Here is a 12,886-nt window from a genome sequence, read left to right as displayed (position 1 = left end):
AAAGCCTTGCTTGCCTACAAAGAGAGCAGCAATTTGGATTTGTTACTATGTTACCTAGAAGAATAACAAACTGTGCAAGGATGGAGGTTGTAGGAGCAAGGAGAAGTTGTCTGTAAAGTTGGTGGATGCCTATTTTCCATTTTGCAGTCCCTTGTCTCCCTCTTGTGGCCTCCTGGAGGCAACTAGCTGTGCAAAAAAAAGACAGCCTGGCGGCCGGCTGTTGCAGTGTTGCCCTCTCAGGCAACACTGAGTGACTGACTGAGCCTCACCGTCTTATATAAAGTTCAGACGGAACTTTGCACGTGTCATAGTGGAGCCCTCAGGATTCCAGAGCCAGCTTTCTGACATCATAATGGGGCCTCAGAGATAAAAGCCTGGGCCCAGGCAGTGTTGGTCAGTGCTGCTCAGCAGGCAGCACTGGACTGGACTGGATTACAGCTGATACAAGGTGTGAAGGAACAAGGGGTGGCTGTGGGCATGCACTTGCTGCCGCTGCCAGTGTTTATCTGCATGGCAGCAGGGCATTTGGGCGTTGCCAGGAAGGCGTTTTTATGTAGATTCCTCCTCTTTCAGCACTGCATTGTGGTGCAAGCAAAAGAAGCAAATCCTGTCTGGCTTCCTCTCCGGCCTTTATTCACCTCCCGTGTAGCTGTGAGTGTGTGAGCCTGCAGGGCCCCATGGAATTGCCTAGAAGTAGGCTGAATCGCTGCAAGGGCTGAACAGCAGTATCGGGCAGGCTCGGGCAACGCGCGGCCCGTTCGGGTTATCGCTTCTCGGCCTTTTGGCTAAGATCAAGTGTAGTATCTGTTCTTATCAGTTTAATATCTGATACGTCCCCTATCTGGGGACCATATATTAAATGGATTTTTAGAACAGGGAGATGGAAATAGAGCTTGCTCTGTCCACTCCACGCATTGACCTGGTATTGCAGTATTTCCAGGACCGGTGCACCCTTTCCTTATGTGTTGACTAAAAGCAGATTCCAAAAGTGTTTTTTGTCTTTGCTATTGTTTCTGTCTTTCTGAAGGGATCTCCCCTTTTAATCCCATTATTTCAACACCTGTTGGACAATGCATGAGTGATAATGAGCTCATTGATTAAATGCAATTAATGAATAGATTGCCACCTCTTGTTGTGTGTCGTCTGTGTTTCTGTGTTTCCGGCATTTCACATTGGAACACCTCATTCACCTTCCTTGTCTTCTCTCCGCCCTCCCTTTTAGGTAAGTTAAAGAGCTGCACCTGAGCCAGCCACTGATTGATTGATTGATTGATTGATTGATTGATTGATTGATGCAGCACAACAGTCAAATAGTGGAGTGGAGTAGGGGAACAGCAAACAGCCAATAAAGCAGCCCGCCCGCTCGCCTGCCCGCCACAATGGACCTACCTGTGTACACTAGATGGATGTGATGGAATGTACTGTCGTCCCTACATTTCAAGAAGAAGTAAGAATTGCAGTTGCAACAAAGCCTTGCTTGCCTACAAAGAGAGCAGCAATTTGGATTTGTTACTATGTTACCTAGAAGAATAACAAACTGTGCAAGGATGGAGGTTGTAGGAGCAAGGAGAAGTTGTCTGTAAAGTTGGTGGATGCCTATTTTCCATTTTGCAGTCCCTTGTCTCCCTCTTGTGGCCTCCTGGAGGCAACTAGCTGTGCAAAAAAAAGACAGCCTGGCGGCCGGCTGTTGCAGTGTTGCCCTCTCAGGCAACACTGAGTGACTGACTGAGCCTCACCGTCTTATATAAAGTTCAGACGGAACTTTGCACGTGTCATAGTGGAGCCCTCAGGATTCCAGAGCCAGCTTTCTGACATCATAATGGGGCCTCAGAGATAAAAGCCTGGGCCCAGGCAGTGTTGGTCAGTGCTGCTCAGCAGGCAGCACTGGACTGGACTGGATTACAGCTGATACAAGGTGTGAAGGAACAAGGGGTGGCTGTGGGCATGCACTTGCTGCCGCTGCCAGTGTTTATCTGCATGGCAGCAGGGCATTTGGGCGTTGCCAGGAAGGCGTTTTTATGTAGATTCCTCCTCTTTCAGCACTGCATTGTGGTGCAAGCAAAAGAAGCAAATCCTGTCTGGCTTCCTCTCCGGCCTTTATTCACCTCCCGTGTAGCTGTGAGTGTGTGAGCCTGCAGGGCCCCATGGAATTGCCTAGAAGTAGGCTGAATCGCTCCAAGGGCTGAACAGCAGTATCGGGCAGGCTCGGGCAACGCGCGGCCCGTTCGGGTTATCGCTTCTCGGCCTTTTGGCTAAGATCAAGTGTAGTATCTGTTCTTATCAGTTTAATATCTGATACGTCCCCTATCTGGGGACCATATATTAAATGGATTTTTAGAACAGGGAGATGGAAATAGAGCTTGCTCTGTCCACTCCACGCATTGACCTGGTATTGCAGTATTTCCAGGACCGGTGCACCCTTTCCTTATGTGTTGACTAAAAGCAGATTCCAAAAGTGTTTTTTGTCTTTGCTATTGTTTCTGTCTTTCTGAAGGGATCTCCCCTTTTAATCCCATTATTTCAACACCTGTTGGACAATGCATGAGTGATAATGAGCTCATTGATTAAATGCAATTAATGAATAGATTGCCACCTCTTGTTGTGTGTCGTCTGTGTTTCTGTGTTTCCGGCATTTCACATTGGAACACCTCATTCACCTTCCTTGTCTTCTCTCCGCCCTCCCTTTTAGGTAAGTTAAAGAGCTGCACCTGAGCCAGCCACTGATTGATTGATTGATTGATTGATTGATTGATTGATTGATTGATTGATTGATTGATTGATGCAGCACAACAGTCAAATAGTGGAGTGGAGTAGGGGAACAGCAAACAGCCAATAAAGCAGCCCGCCCGCTCGCCTGCCCGCCACAATGGACCTACCTGTGTACACTAGATGGATGTGATGGAATGTACTGTTGTCCCTACATTTCAAGAAGAAGTAAGAATTGCAGTTGCAACAAAGCCTTGCTTGCCTACAAAGAGAGCAGCAATTTGGATTTGTTACTATGTTACCTAGAAGAATAACAAACTGTGCAAGGATGGAGGTTGTAGGAGCAAGGAGAAGTTGTCTGTAAAGTTGGTGGATGCCTATTTTCCATTTTGCAGTCCCTTGTCTCCCTCTTGTGGCCTCCTGGAGGCAACTAGCTGTGCAAAAAAAAGACAGCCTGGCGGCCGGCTGTTGCAGTGTTGCCCTCTCAGGCAACACTGAGTGACTGACTGAGCCTCACCGTCTTATATAAAGTTCAGACGGAACTTTGCACGTGTCATAGTGGAGCCCTCAGGATTCCAGAGCCAGCTTTCTGACATCATAATGGGGCCTCAGAGATAAAAGCCTGGGCCCAGGCAGTGTTGGTCAGTGCTGCTCAGCAGGCAGCACTGGACTGGACTGGATTACAGCTGATACAAGGTGTGAAGGAACAAGGGGTGGCTGTGGGCATGCACTTGCTGCCGCTGCCAGTGTTTATCTGCATGGCAGCAGGGCATTTGGGCGTTGCCAGGAAGGCGTTTTTATGTAGATTCCTCCTCTTTCAGCACTGCATTGTGGTGCAAGCAAAAGAAGCAAATCCTGTCTGGCTTCCTCTCCGGCCTTTATTCACCTCCCGTGTAGCTGTGAGTGTGTGAGCCTGCAGGGCCCCATGGAATTGCCTAGAAGTAGGCTGAATCGCTGCAAGGGCTGAACAGCAGTATCGGGCAGGCTCGGGCAACGCGCGGCCCGTTCGGGTTATCGCTTCTCGGCCTTTTGGCTAAGATCAAGTGTAGTATCTGTTCTTATCAGTTTAATATCTGATACGTCCCCTATCTGGGGACCATATATTAAATGGATTTTTAGAACAGGGAGATGGAAATAGAGCTTGCTCTGTCCACTCCACGCATTGACCTGGTATTGCAGTATTTCCAGGACCGGTGCACCCTTTCCTTATGTGTTGACTAAAAGCAGATTCCAAAAGTGTTTTTTGTCTTTGCTATTGTTTCTGTCTTTCTGAAGGGATCTCCCCTTTTAATCCCATTATTTCAACACCTGTTGGACAATGCATGAGTGATAATGAGCTCATTGATTAAATGCAATTAATGAATAGATTGCCACCTCTTGTTGTGTGTCGTCTGTGTTTCTGTGTTTCCGGCATTTCACATTGGAACACCTCATTCACCTTCCTTGTCTTCTCTCCGCCCTCCCTTTTAGGTAAGTTAAAGAGCTGCACCTGAGCCAGCCACTGATTGATTGATTGATTGATTGATTGATTGATTGATTGATTGATTGATTGATTGATGCAGCACAACAGTCAAATAGTGGAGTGGAGTAGGGGAACAGCAAACAGCCAATAAAGCAGCCCGCCCGCTCGCCTGCCCGCCACAATGGACCTACCTGTGTACACTAGATGGATGTGATGGAATGTACTGTCGTCCCTACATTTCAAGAAGAAGTAAGAATTGCAGTTGCAACAAAGCCTTGCTTGCCTACAAAGAGAGCAGCAATTTGGATTTGTTACTATGTTACCTAGAAGAATAACAAACTGTGCAAGGATGGAGGTTGTAGGAGCAAGGAGAAGTTGTCTGTAAAGTTGGTGGATGCCTATTTTCCATTTTGCAGTCCCTTGTCTCCCTCTTGTGGCCTCCTGGAGGCAACTAGCTGTGCAAAAAAAAGACAGCCTGGCGGCCGGCTGTTGCAGTGTTGCCCTCTCAGGCAACACTGAGTGACTGACTGAGCCTCACCGTCTTATATAAAGTTCAGACGGAACTTTGCACGTGTCATAGTGGAGCCCTCAGGATTCCAGAGCCAGCTTTCTGACACCATAATGGGGCCTCAGAGATAAAAGCCTGGGCCCAGGCAGTGTTGGTCAGTGCTGCTCAGCAGGCAGCACTGGACTGGACTGGATTACAGCTGATACAAGGTGTGAAGGAACAAGGGGTGGCTGTGGGCATGCACTTGCTGCCGCTGCCAGTGTTTATCTGCATGGCAGCAGGGCATTTGGGCGTTGCCAGGAAGGCATTTTTATGTAGATTCCTCCTCTTTCAGCACTGCATTGTGGTGCAAGCAAAAGAAGCAAATCCTGTCTGGCTTCCTCTCCGGCCTTTATTCACCTCCCGTGTAGCTGTGAGTGTGTGAGCCTGCAGGGCCCCATGGAATTGCCTAGAAGTAGGCTGAATCGCTGCAAGGGCTGAACAGCAGTATCGGGCAGGCTCGGGCAACGCGCGGCCCGTTCGGGTTATCGCTTCTCGGCCTTTTGGCTAAGATCAAGTGTAGTATCTGTTCTTATCAGTTTAATATCTGATACGTCCCCTATCTGGGGACCATATATTAAATGGATTTTTAGAACAGGGAGATGGAAATAGAGCTTGCTCTGTCCACTCCACGCATTGACCTGGTATTGCAGTATTTCCAGGACCGGTGCACCCTTTCCTTATGTGTTGACTAAAAGCAGATTCCAAAAGTGTTTTTTGTCTTTGCTATTGTTTCTGTCTTTCTGAAGGGATCTCCCCTTTTAATCCCATTATTTCAACACCTGTTGGACAATGCATGAGTGATAATGAGCTCATTGATTAAATGCAATTAATGAATAGATTGCCACCTCTTGTTGTGTGTCGTCTGTGTTTCTGTGTTTCCGGCATTTCACATTGGAACACCTCATTCACCTTCCTTGTCTTCTCTCCGCCCTCCCTTTTAGGTAAGTTAAAGAGCTGCACCTGAGCCAGCCACTGATTGATTGATTGATTGATTGATTGATTGATTGATTGATTGATTGATTGATGCAGCACAACAGTCAAATAGTGGAGTGGAGTAGGGGAACAGCAAACAGCCAATAAAGCAGCCCGCCCGCTCGCCTGCCCGCCACAATGGACCTACCTGTGTACACTAGATGGATGTGATGGAATGTACTGTCGTCCCTACATTTCAAGAAGAAGTAAGAATTGCAGTTGCAACAAAGCCTTGCTTGCCTACAAAGAGAGCAGCAATTTGGATTTGTTACTATGTTACCTAGAAGAATAACAAACTGTGCAAGGATGGAGGTTGTAGGAGCAAGGAGAAGTTGTCTGTAAAGTTGGTGGATGCCTATTTTCCATTTTGCAGTCCCTTGTCTCCCTCTTGTGGCCTCCTGGAGGCAACTAGCTGTGCAAAAAAAAGACAGCCTGGCGGCCGGCTGTTGCAGTGTTGCCCTCTCAGGCAACACTGAGTGACTGACTGAGCCTCACCGTCTTATATAAAGTTCAGACGGAACTTTGCACGTGTCATAGTGGAGCCCTCAGGATTCCAGAGCCAGCTTTCTGACATCATAATGGGGCCTCAGAGATAAAAGCCTGGGCCCAGGCAGTGTTGGTCAGTGCTGCTCAGCAGGCAGCACTGGACTGGACTGGATTACAGCTGATACAAGACAAGGTGTGAAGGAACAAGGGGTGGCTGTGGGCATGCACTTGCTGCCGCTGCCAGTGTTTATCTGCATGGCAGCAGGGCATTTGGGCGTTGCCAGGAAGGCGTTTTTATGTAGATTCCTCCTCTTTCAGCACTGCATTGTGGTGCAAGCAAAAGAAGCAAATCCTGTCTGGCTTCCTCTCCGGCCTTTATTCACCTCCCGTGTAGCTGTGAGTGTGTGAGCCTGCAGGGCCCCATGGAATTGCCTAGAAGTAGGCTGAATCGCTGCAAGGGCTGAACAGCAGTATCGGGCAGGCTCGGGCAACGCGCGGCCCGTTCGGGTTATCGCTTCTCGGCCTTTTGGCTAAGATCAAGTGTAGTATCTGTTCTTATCAGTTTAATATCTGATACGTCCCCTATCTGGGGACCATATATTAAATGGATTTTTAGAACAGGGAGATGGAAATAGAGCTTGCTCTGTCCACTCCACGCATTGACCTGGTATTGCAGTATTTCCAGGACCGGTGCACCCTTTCCTTATGTGTTGACTAAAAGCAGATTCCAAAAGTGTTTTTTGTCTTTGCTATTGTTTCTGTCTTTCTGAAGGGATCTCCCCTTTTAATCCCATTATTTCAACACCTGTTGGACAATGCATGAGTGATAATGAGCTCATTGATTAAATGCAATTAATGAATAGATTGCCACCTCTTGTTGTGTGTCGTCTGTGTTTCTGTGTTTCCGGCATTTCACATTGGAACACCTCATTCACCTTCCTTGTCTTCTCTCTGCCCTCCCTTTTAGGTAAGTTAAAGAGCTGCACCTGAGCCAGCCACTGATTGATTGATTGATTGATTGATTGATTGATTGATTGATTGATTGATGCAGCACAACAGTCAAATAGTGGAGTGGAGTAGGGGAACAGCAAACAGCCAATAAAGCAGCCCGCCCGCTCGCCTGCCCGCCACAATGGACCTACCTGTGTACACTAGATGGATGTGATGGAATGTACTGTCGTCCCTACATTTCAAGAAGAAGTAAGAATTGCAGTTGCAACAAAGCCTTGCTTGCCTACAAAGAGAGCAGCAATTTGGATTTGTTACTATGTTACCTAGAAGAATAACAAACTGTGCAAGGATGGAGGTTGTAGGAGCAAGGAGAAGTTGTCTGTAAAGTTGGTGGATGCCTATTTTCCATTTTGCAGTCCCTTGTCTCCCTCTTGTGGCCTCCTGGAGGCAACTAGCTGTGCAAAAAAAAGACAGCCTGGCGGCCGGCTGTTGCAGTGTTGCCCTCTCAGGCAACACTGAGTGACTGACTGAGCCTCACCGTCTTATATAAAGTTCAGACGGAACTTTGCACGTGTCATAGTGGAGCCCTCAGGATTCCAGAGCCAGCTTTCTGACATCATAATGGGGCCTCAGAGATAAAAGCCTGGGCCCAGGCAGTGTTGGTCAGTGCTGCTCAGCAGGCAGCACTGGACTGGACAGGATTACAGCTGATACAAGGTGTGAAGGAACAAGGGGTGGCTGTGGGCATGCACTTGCTGCCGCTGCCAGTGTTTATCTGCATGGCAGCAGGGCATTTGGGCGTTGCCAGGAAGGCGTTTTTATGTAGATTCCTCCTCTTTCAGCACTGCATTGTGGTGCAAGCAAAAGAAGCAAATCCTGTCTGGCTTCCTCTCCGGCCTTTATTCACCTCCCGTGTAGCTGTGAGTGTGTGAGCCTGCAGGGCCCCATGGAATTGCCTAGAAGTAGGCTGAATCGCTGCAAGGGCTGAACAGCAGTATCGGGCAGGCTCGGGCAACGCGCGGCCCGTTCGGGTTATCGCTTCTCGGCCTTTTGGCTAAGATCAAGTGTAGTATCTGTTCTTATCAGTTTAATATCTGATACGTCCCCTATCTGGGGACCATATATTAAATGGATTTTTAGAACAGGGAGATGGAAATAGAGCTTGCTCTGTCCACTCCACGCATTGACCTGGTATTGCAGTATTTCCAGGACCGGTGCACCCTTTCCTTATGTGTTGACTAAAAGCAGATTCCAAAAGTGTTTTTTGTCTTTGCTATTGTTTCTGTCTTTCTGAAGGGATCTCCCCTTTTAATCCCATTATTTCAACACCTGTTGGACAATGCATGAGTGATAATGAGCTCATTGATTAAATGCAATTAATGAATAGATTGCCACCTCTTGTTGTGTGTCGTCTGTGTTTCTGTGTTTCCGGCATTTCACATTGGAACACCTCATTCACCTTCCTTGTCTTCTCTCCGCCCTCCCTTTTAGGTAAGTTAAAGAGCTGCACCTGAGCCAGCCACTGATTGATTGATTGATTGATTGATTGATTGATTGATTGATTGATGCAGCACAACAGTCAAATAGTGGAGTGGAGTAGGGGAACAGCAAACAGCCAATAAAGCAGCCCGCCCGCTCGCCTGCCCGCCACAATGGACCTACCTGTGTACACTAGATGGATGTGATGGAATGTACTGTCGTCCCTACATTTCAAGAAGAAGTAAGAATTGCAGTTGCAACAAAGCCTTGCTTGCCTACAAAGAGAGCAGCAATTTGGATTTGTTACTATGTTACCTAGAAGAATAACAAACTGTGCAAGGATGGAGGTTGTAGGAGCAAGGAGAAGTTGTCTGTAAAGTTGGTGGATGCCTATTTTCCATTTTGCAGTCCCTTGTCTCCCTCTTGTGGCCTCCTGGAGGCAACTAGCTGTGCAAAAAAAAGACAGCCTGGCGGCCGGCTGTTGCAGTGTTGCCCTCTCAGGCAACACTGAGTGACTGACTGAGCCTCACCGTCTTATATAAAGTTCAGACGGAACTTTGCACGTGTCATAGTGGAGCCCTCAGGATTCCAGAGCCAGCTTTCTGACATCATAATGGGGCCTCAGAGATAAAAGCCTGGGCCCAGGCAGTGTTGGTCAGTGCTGCTCAGCAGGCAGCACTGGACTGGACTGGATTACAGCTGATACAAGGTGTGAAGGAACAAGGGGTGGCTGTGGGCATGCACTTGCTGCCGCTGCCAGTGTTTATCTGCATGGCAGCAGGGCATTTGGGCGTTGCCAGGAAGGCGTTTTTATGTAGATTCCTCCTCTTTCAGCACTGCATTGTGGTGCAAGCAAAAGAAGCAAATCCTGTCTGGCTTCCTCTCCGGCCTTTATTCACCTCCCGTGTAGCTGTGAGTGTGTGAGCCTGCAGGGCCCCATGGAATTGCCTAGAAGTAGGCTGAATCGCTGCAAGGGCTGAACAGCAGTATCGGGCAGGCTCGGGCAACGCGCGGCCCGTTCGGGTTATCGCTTCTCGGCCTTTTGGCTAAGATCAAGTGTAGTATCTGTTCTTATCAGTTTAATATCTGATACGTCCCCTATCTGGGGACCATATATTAAATGGATTTTTAGAACAGGGAGATGGAAATAGAGCTTGCTCTGTCCACTTCACGCATTGACCTGGTATTGCAGTATTTCCAGGACCGGTGCACCCTTTCCTTATGTGTTGACTAAAAGCAGATTCCAAAAGTGTTTTTTGTCTTTGCTATTGTTTCTGTCTTTCTGAAGGGATCTCCCCTTTTAATCCCATTATTTCAACACCTGTTGGACAATGCATGAGTGATAATGAGCTCATTGATTAAATGCAATTAATGAATAGATTGCCACCTCTTGTTGTGTGTCGTCTGTGTTTCTGTGTTTCCGGCATTTCACATTGGAACACCTCATTCACCTTCCTTGTCTTCTCTCCGCCCTCCCTTTTAGGTAAGTTAAAGAGCTGCACCTGAGCCAGCCACTGATTGATTGCTTGATTGATTGATTGATTGATTGATTGATTGATTGATTGATTGATGCAGCACAACAGTCAAATAGTGGAGTGGAGTAGGGGAACAGCAAACAGCCAATAAAGCAGCCCGCCCGCTCGCCTGCCCGCCACAATGGACCTACCTGTGTACACTAGATGGATGTGATGGAATGTACTGTCGTCCCTACATTTCAAGAAGAAGTAAGAATTGCAGTTGCAACAAAGCCTTGCTTGCCTACAAAGAGAGCAGCAATTTGGATTTGTTACTATGTTACCTAGAAGAATAACAAACTGTGCAAGGATGGAGGTTGTAGGAGCAAGGAGAAGTTGTCTGTAAAGTTGGTGGATGCCTATTTTCCATTTTGCAGTCCCTTGTCTCCCTCTTGTGGCCTCCTGGAGGCAACTAGCTGTGCAAAAAAAAGACAGCCTGGCGGCCGGCTGTTGCAGTGTTGCCCTCTCAGGCAACACTGAGTGACTGACTGAGCCTCACCGTCTTATATAAAGTTCAGACGGAACTTTGCACGTGTCATAGTGGAGCCCTCAGGATTCCAGAGCCAGCTTTCTGACATCATAATGGGGCCTCAGAGATAAAAGCCTGGGCCCAGGCAGTGTTGGTCAGTGCTGCTCAGCAGGCAGCACTGGACTGGACTGGATTACAGCTGATACAAGGTGTGAAGGAACAAGGGGTGGCTGTGGGCATGCACTTGCTGCCACTGCCAGTGTTTATCTGCATGGCAGCAGGGCATTTGGGCGTTGCCAGGAAGGCGTTTTTATGTAGATTCCTCCTCTTTCAGCACTGCATTGTGGTGCAAGCAAAAGAAGCAAATCCTGTCTGGCTTCCTCTCCGGCCTTTATTCACCTCCCGTGTAGCTGTGAGTGTGTGAGCCTGCAGGGCCCCATGGAATTGCCTAGAAGTAGGCTGAATCGCTGCAAGGGCTGAACAGCAGTATCGGGCAGGCTCGGGCAACGCGCGGCCCGTTCGGGTTATCGCTTCTCGGCCTTTTGGCTAAGATCAAGTGTAGTATCTGTTCTTATCAGTTTAATATCTGATACGTCCCCTATCTGGGGACCATATATTAAATGGATTTTTAGAACAGGGAGATGGAAATAGAGCTTGCTCTGTCCACTCCACGCATTGACCTGGTATTGCAGTATTTCCAGGACCGGTGCACCCTTTCCTTATGTGTTGACTAAAAGCAGATTCCAAAAGTGTTTTTTGTCTTTGCTATTGTTTCTGTCTTTCTGAAGGGATCTCCCCTTTTAATCCCATTATTTCAACACCTGTTGGACAATGCATGAGTGATAATGAGCTCATTGATTAAATGCAATTAATGAATAGATTGCCACCTCTTGTTGTGTGTCGTCTGTGTTTCTGTGTTTCCGGCATTTCACATTGGAACACCTCATTCACCTTCCTTGTCTTCTCTCCGCCCTCCCTTTTAGGTAAGTTAAAGAGCTGCACCTGAGCCAGCCACTGATTGATTGATTGATTGATTGATTGATTGATTGATTGATTGATTGATTGATTGATGCAGCACAACAGTCAAATAGTGGAGTGGAGTAGGGGAACAGCAAACAGCCAATAAAGCAGCCCGCCCGCTCGCCTGCCCGCCACAATGGACCTACCTGTGTACACTAGATGGATGTGATGGAATGTACTGTCGTCCCTACATTTCAAGAAGAAGTAAGAATTGCAGTTGCAACAAAGCCTTGCTTGCCTACAAAGAGAGCAGCAATTTGGATTTGTTACTATGTTACCTAGAAGAATAACAAACTGTGCAAGGATGGAGGTTGTAGGAGCAAGGAGAAGTTGTCTGTAAAGTTGGTGGATGCCTATTTTCCATTTTGCAGTCCCTTGTCTCCCTCTTGTGGCCTCCTGGAGGCAACTAGCTGTGCAAAAAAAAGACAGCCTGGCGGCCGGCTGTTGCAGTGTTGCCCTCTCAGGCAACACTGAGTGACTGACTGAGCCTCACCGTCTTATATAAAGTTCAGACGGAACTTTGCACGTGTCATAGTGGAGCCCTCAGGATTCCAGAGCCAGCTTTCTGACATCATAATGGGGCCTCAGAGATAAAAGCCTGGGCCCAGGCAGTGTTGGTCAGTGCTGCTCAGCAGGCAGCACTGGACTGGACTGGATTACAGCTGATACAAGGTGTGAAGGAACAAGGGGTGGCTGTGGGCATGCACTTGCTGCCGCTGCCAGTGTTTATCTGCATGGCAGCAGGGCATTTGGGCGTTGCCAGGAAGGCGTTTTTATGTAGATTCCTCCTCTTTCAGCACTGCATTGTGGTGCAAGCAAAAGAAGCAAATCCTGTCTGGCTTCCTCTCCGGCCTTTATTCACCTCCCGTGTAGCTGTGAGTGTGTGAGCCTGCAGGGCCCCATGGAATTGCCTAGAAGTAGGCTGAATCGCTGCAAGGGCTGAACAGCAGTATCGGGCAGGCTCGGGCAACGCGCGGCCCGTTCGGGTTATCGCTTCTCGGCCTTTTGGCTAAGATCAAGTGTAGTATCTGTTCTTATCAGTTTAATATCTGATACGTCCCCTATCTGGGGACCATATATTAAATGGATTTTTAGAACAGGGAGATGGAAATAGAGCTTGCTCTGTCCACTCCACGCATTGACCTGGTATTGCAGTATTTCCAGGACCGGTGCACCCTTTCCTTATGTGTTGACTAAAAGCAGATTCCAAAAGTGTTTTTTGTCTTTGCTATTGTTTCTGTCTTTCTGAAGGGATCTCCCCTTTTAATCCCATTATT

At 47.9% G+C, this 12,886-nt stretch overlaps 9 non-coding genes across 9 annotated transcripts; all 9 read left to right on the top strand.

The window, feature by feature from the left end:
• Positions 1 to 765: 765 nt before the first annotated feature.
• On the top strand, positions 766 to 956 carry LOC142722202 (U2 spliceosomal RNA). Its single transcript, XR_012874518.1, has one exon. It is a non-coding gene; the product is annotated as a U2 spliceosomal RNA (small nuclear RNA).
• Positions 957 to 2,232: 1,276 nt separating this feature from the next.
• LOC142722200 (U2 spliceosomal RNA) lies at positions 2,233 to 2,423 on the top strand. The gene has a single exon (XR_012874517.1). It is a non-coding gene; the product is annotated as a U2 spliceosomal RNA (small nuclear RNA).
• A 1,296-nt stretch (positions 2,424 to 3,719) lies between these two features.
• Positions 3,720 to 3,910, top strand: LOC142722199 (U2 spliceosomal RNA). Its single transcript, XR_012874516.1, has one exon. It is a non-coding gene; the product is annotated as a U2 spliceosomal RNA (small nuclear RNA).
• Positions 3,911 to 5,202: 1,292 nt separating this feature from the next.
• On the top strand, positions 5,203 to 5,393 carry LOC142722198 (U2 spliceosomal RNA). The gene has a single exon (XR_012874515.1). It is a non-coding gene; the product is annotated as a U2 spliceosomal RNA (small nuclear RNA).
• Positions 5,394 to 6,686: 1,293 nt separating this feature from the next.
• LOC142722197 (U2 spliceosomal RNA) lies at positions 6,687 to 6,877 on the top strand. Its single transcript, XR_012874514.1, has one exon. It is a non-coding gene; the product is annotated as a U2 spliceosomal RNA (small nuclear RNA).
• Positions 6,878 to 8,161: 1,284 nt separating this feature from the next.
• Positions 8,162 to 8,352, top strand: LOC142722196 (U2 spliceosomal RNA). Its single transcript, XR_012874513.1, has one exon. It is a non-coding gene; the product is annotated as a U2 spliceosomal RNA (small nuclear RNA).
• Positions 8,353 to 9,632: 1,280 nt separating this feature from the next.
• On the top strand, positions 9,633 to 9,823 carry LOC142722317 (U2 spliceosomal RNA). Its single transcript, XR_012874632.1, has one exon. It is a non-coding gene; the product is annotated as a U2 spliceosomal RNA (small nuclear RNA).
• Positions 9,824 to 11,115: 1,292 nt separating this feature from the next.
• Positions 11,116 to 11,306, top strand: LOC142722195 (U2 spliceosomal RNA). The gene has a single exon (XR_012874512.1). It is a non-coding gene; the product is annotated as a U2 spliceosomal RNA (small nuclear RNA).
• Positions 11,307 to 12,598: 1,292 nt separating this feature from the next.
• On the top strand, positions 12,599 to 12,789 carry LOC142722194 (U2 spliceosomal RNA). Its single transcript, XR_012874510.1, has one exon. It is a non-coding gene; the product is annotated as a U2 spliceosomal RNA (small nuclear RNA).
• Positions 12,790 to 12,886: the final 97 nt, after the last annotated feature.

This window comes from Rhinoderma darwinii, unplaced genomic scaffold (assembly GCF_050947455.1).
Source record: "Rhinoderma darwinii isolate aRhiDar2 unplaced genomic scaffold, aRhiDar2.hap1 Scaffold_533, whole genome shotgun sequence".
Lineage (NCBI taxonomy): Eukaryota > Metazoa > Chordata > Amphibia > Anura > Rhinodermatidae > Rhinoderma > Rhinoderma darwinii.
The sequence above is the reverse complement of the archived record's forward strand: the minus strand, read 5'-3'. Positions and strand labels throughout refer to the sequence as shown.